The 5218-nt window shown below is 40.6% G+C and overlaps 1 protein-coding gene across 1 annotated transcript in view; it reads right to left on the bottom strand.

The window, feature by feature from the left end:
- ADCYAP1R1 (ADCYAP receptor type I) overlaps positions 1–5218 on the bottom strand; it is a 122986-nt gene that overhangs the window by 91519 nt on the left and 26249 nt on the right. The gene's annotated exons all lie outside the window — the stretch shown is intronic.

Here is a 5218-nt window from a genome sequence, read left to right as displayed (position 1 = left end):
TAAATGTTATAGGAGTTCAAAACATAAATGTATGTGTGTATGTATGTATGCAAAGTCCATCAAAGGACAGCAAACACTAAGAAACCCACCATGCCCATCTTTTGATGTCCTATGGGGTAACTCCAGACCTTTGAGAAAAAGGTTTAGATTCAGTCTATAGTCAAAGGAAAAAAGAGTGTGATTTATCCTTCTTATTTTTGGTGTCTTCTTCAGCAGAGGTAAATCAAAGCCAGGACTTGATTGATTATAAAGAAAACCTAAGGTTAAAAGCTCAGATTCTATTGTTTTCCTTGCAGACAGGCACATCTAGTCAGATGTATCTGACTAAACTGACTAAATTTAGTCAATTGTATCTGAGTAAGTCTGGCTCAGGAGGTATTTGAAATGCAGGCTGCTGGGCACAGAGAGAACATTAGAGCGATATGCTTCACCTATCACTGTAGCCTTCCTTAAGCTTTCACTATTAGCAGGCTACTTTGATATCACTTCCCAAAACCATCTTTATGCTGTTTTGTTGCACTCTTCATCAACAGATTTAAAAAAAAAATATTGAGGAACACGGAAACTGAGACAGAAAGCAAAGAGAAGGAGGAAACAGTAACCTCAGAGCCAGAGGAGAGAATAGAAGCTGCCTGTCATCGCTGCTAATTAGCAATGCCGTATCTGAGAAAATAAGACCAGGTTTGGATTGTTTATAACAAAGGGCTATAAAAAAAAAACCCCACACTTTATAAAAAAGTGTTATATTCATCTCTGTTGAACGCAGAGATGCATTAATGTTACCATGTTTTCCTGAAAGGATCCACATGTTTCATGTTTCTCCATTAACTATGGACTGGTAGAGCCTTTAATGTGTCAAGTCAGTGTTCAACAACTGAACGGCAGAGCACAATTCAAATGGAAGTGTAAGCTGGAACTTCATGGCCTCCTGATTTAATTTCTTTTGCCTCAAGGACATTTGCAATTTCCTGAGTTCAGTAGAGACAGTCTGGTTTCAGTTTCCAGGAAGATATCAGTGATACGTGCAGTTAAAGAATATTTTGACACATACTAGAAAAATCAAGAAACCAAGTGGATAGTGCATGAAATTAATTCTTCTTAAAAAAATCATTACTCTCAATGGAGTGAAGGAGTTTGACTCACACCAATTTTGAAAGGGCATATATTTGTATAGATACAAATACAGTAAATACAATCAATGTCTGTTTAGTTCTGAGAGAACACAAAAAACTAAAAGCAGCTGCCTACGGCTCTATAAATGTGTGTCGTGGTTTAACCTCATAGTAATAATAATACACAAAGCAAGTGATGCACAGTACAATTGCTCACCACCCGCCGACCGATGCCCAGCCAGTCCCCGAGCAGCGGCCCCCCCGGCCAGCTTTCCCCAGTTGATGTACTGAGCATGACGTCCCATGGTATGGAATGTCCCTTTGGCCAGTTTGGCCGTGCCCCCTCCCAGCTCCTTGTGCGCCTCCAGCCTTCTCAGTCGGTAGAAAGCTGAAAGATGAAAAGTCCTTGGCTAGTGTAAGCATTACCTAACAAAACATCGGTGCGTTATCAACTTTGTTCTCATCCTAAATCCAAAACACAGCACTGTACCAGCTACTAGGAAGGAAATTAACTCTATCCCTGCCGAAACCAGGACAATGTGCAACAAATTGAGAGCTTTCATTTTTCTTCATTTATTTTTATTAAGGTGGCCGCCACAGAGATAAACCGGCATGTGCTGTGTGTAACTTGTAGTACTGCACTCTTTGTTGTTGCCTTGACATTATGGCAATATTAATAACAATCATGTGTTTATGTTACAACCTACATATATTCTCTCACACATACTCTCAAGGTGCTGCTTTATTGTGAACTGTTCCATTAAGAAAGCCGTTGTTAGTACATAAACCTGAGCAGAGAACCAGGTGAATGCATTTCTGCTGCTTCCGGACCTGCCCTAGCTATATGTGTAAATCAGATTAGCAAATTTTAGAGTCATGTGTTTAAGCAAGGCATCGCTCAAACGTACGGATGCTCCAGGGAAGGAACCACATGGGAGGAAATGTGCAGATCGGAAGGGTCCCATACACTTCCCTGCTCATGGAAATAAATACTCGTTGCTGGGTTATTCCAGATGGAAATTTAAATAAAGTCTCTTTCTTCTTGTTTTGGTTCAAGTATATCAAGCACTGGGAGCAAGGCAGGTGAAGGTAACTTCAAGAACAACAACTTCTTTTCCCCAAGTTTTCTATACTGGAAAGGCAACAAAGCACAAAGCAAGGCTGTGAGTAGGCAGCTGAGAGAGCAGGACTGGACCACATTAAGAAGATGCTTCCTAAGTACCTGTACTAAGGAGCAAGGGATATAAACTTAAACTGAACACCATGCTTACGTAGCTGTCCTGACTTATGCACTGTGTGTATGATACTAACATACAGCTATACGCAAAGTGAGCAGGTCAGAAATCTAAGCACAGATGTCTAGACCATTTGATGTGCCTTAGGGTATCTTGACCTCCAGTTGCTGCTGCCTGCGTGGACCTTTATGTTTGCTCTTTGTCAGGGTATTTTGGACACTATAGGATATCTCTAATGGCAAAAGACATTTATGTTTCAGCACTTGAATCATTTCCTCAGTTATATCAAGTGGAAGCAGGTCTTCTCAGAAGAAAAACAGGACATTCTCTATGAAAGGGACATTACCCTTGTGCCACGATCAGAGTCGCTGATAAAGACTTGTGCATAGGAGAGGTGGTTGGGTGGCTGGAAGGATTTGGAAATTTTTTACACACATCAAAGCTGGGCATTGAAAGAGGTCTCAGTGTTATCCAAACTAATCATCCTGTGGGCCAACGGTGCAGAACGGTCTAGCTAAGAAACCCGAACTGTCTTTGGCTACGTACAGTCATGCAAAAAATACTGTTCTGCTCATTTTACTCTCTGTAAGAACATTCACAATTGCTTTAAAATATTATTTCACCACACAAGTTAAATCAGTGGATTTACAGAAGTGAGAAAAGTCACCAATATTCTTGAGAAACTCCAGGATCAGTAAATATGCTTTGAAGTCATAATAAAGATGTGTAATGAACTGTGCAATTTGTTTGGCATTTTCATTTCTACAAAGACCTGATCAAATATAGCAATTCAGTACCATTAGCTGTTCTTTCCTCTTCTGCATTTCTGTATTATGCCTGTAAAGTCCTGATTCTGTTTTTGAAAAGTGAATGAGAGTATTTCCACTCCATTCAGGGTATGTCATATCAGGCACCATGACAATAAGGAGGGGGATAAAGAAATACAGATAAGAAAAAGCAAAGAAACAAAATCAAAAAACCCCTTCATTAACTCCCTCATGGACAGTGTTTTACATCAACATAGAGATGAAACAGAGTCTGATTCACCTTTTTGCTAAGTGTTGTCTTTAAAGTAATGCAAGAGAGGAGTTTAATCCACTAGGTATATTAGATCACTCACTTCATACTGAATTACACTTTTTACTAATTCTATTATGACTTTCAGTTTTAAAAATTTAGCTTAAAAAATGATACATTATTATGTGAGCGTTGCAGAAAGAAGCTTACTTTGTCATGGAAACAACATTACTAGATTTAATTCCTGTTCTTATCAAGCAATGATTCAACTGGTCAAACCAGAGCCAAGACTCGCAAAATGTTGTGTTAAAAATAGAGGTGTTTGGGAAGGAGTTCTGATTATCTGGTTTTTTTCAGAACTGATTTACATCATAACTGGTACCCACAACACTGGCTTGGCAGTTGAACAAATTGTTGTCTCCAGGAAGGCCTTACATTGTTACTTGATTGCGTTTTTGTCTGCCTGTGTAAATGGCACCCAAACTACTGTAATTTCAAAACACTTCAGACTGAGTGAAAGGGTAAAGCGATTAGAAACTTATTCAAGCCAAGGCACAATTGTACAACCTGCAGCATAGTTTTGACACCATGCTTTAAGTAAATTGTGCAGAAAACAAACCACAAACAGAGCACACTGCCAAAAAAAGGCATTGATCCCTTTCAAAATGGCTTACATGAATTTAAGATATGGTTACCTTCTAACACTGACGGCTCCTGGAGAGATGCATGTCTCACCGCAGATTAGAAACTAGCAGCAGCATAATCAACAGTTCCCTTCACTCAGTGGACACTTTCTGAAGTGGTAATTCTGGACAAAAGATGTGTTATGCAACGTGGGGTAAACCTATTTTTGAGTTTGCCTTAACTGGCTTTTTATCTTGGAGATCAGTTGAAAAATCTCTCTTTGAGCATGCTGAGGCATTCTCAGTATAGTTGATGATTTCCACAGGAACTGACATCTTGAGTTAAACCAAAGTATACCTTTATCCTATCTCTAATAGCAGGCAATACCAAGAAATGTTTCTCAAAGCCTCGTACACTCAGGATGCAACCACTCGTTGGAAAAGTGTTTAAAAATCTTGCTAGACATAATGTGCTTGAGGTGAAACTAAAGGTTCAATAATCCTTTCTAATTGCTGATTGTATTACCTAAAATGGCTTTCTCCCATTGTTCCTGAGACTTTCTCCTCCAACGATAAAACTCTAGATGTACAACTCCCAATAACACATGCTAGATGCCTTCCTCCTTCATTCCTCAGAGGTCAACCTAGGCCTGAAAGGTGACAGTCTCCTGCCAACGTTGCAGTTCCCACTTATTTTCAAAAGTATTCCAGAGCAGTGGGATTTAAGGGTCTGAATCAGCATCTACCCACTCACAAATCTGACTGAAACTTCATGGGAAGATTCTCACCCTTCCGAGAGCTTTTAGTTTGGAGCAAAAGTGGGTTTTGGGAACGGGAAGTTGGAGGGTAGGATCTACCTTTGTTAATGCAATATGTCTGGCTGAGAAATGAGGAGTTATATTTACAGAAATCTGGGATACGGTGTTCAGATTCAGCTGAACACCTGCAATGAAGGGACTGAAAGAGAAACTTTTTAATTTTTGACCACTCGGACACACTGTTCATCTGATCTGGGGAACTCCTGCACCTGGGTCAGGGCAACCCCCGGCATCAATACAGGCTGGGGGATGAAGGGACTGAGAGCAGCCCTGCCCAGAAGGACTTGGGGGTACCTGTGGATGAAAAGCTGGACATGAGCCAGCAATGTGCGCTCGCAGCCCAGAAGGCCAATCGTATCCTGGGCTGCATCCAAAGCAGCGTGGCCAGCAGGTCGAGGGAGGGGATTCTGCCC

The sequence above is a fragment of the Aptenodytes forsteri genome, unplaced genomic scaffold, assembly GCF_000699145.1.
Source record: "Aptenodytes forsteri isolate BGI_AS27 unplaced genomic scaffold, ASM69914v1 Scaffold80, whole genome shotgun sequence".
Lineage (NCBI taxonomy): Eukaryota > Metazoa > Chordata > Aves > Sphenisciformes > Spheniscidae > Aptenodytes > Aptenodytes forsteri.
The sequence above is the reverse complement of the archived record's forward strand: the minus strand, read 5'-3'. Positions and strand labels throughout refer to the sequence as shown.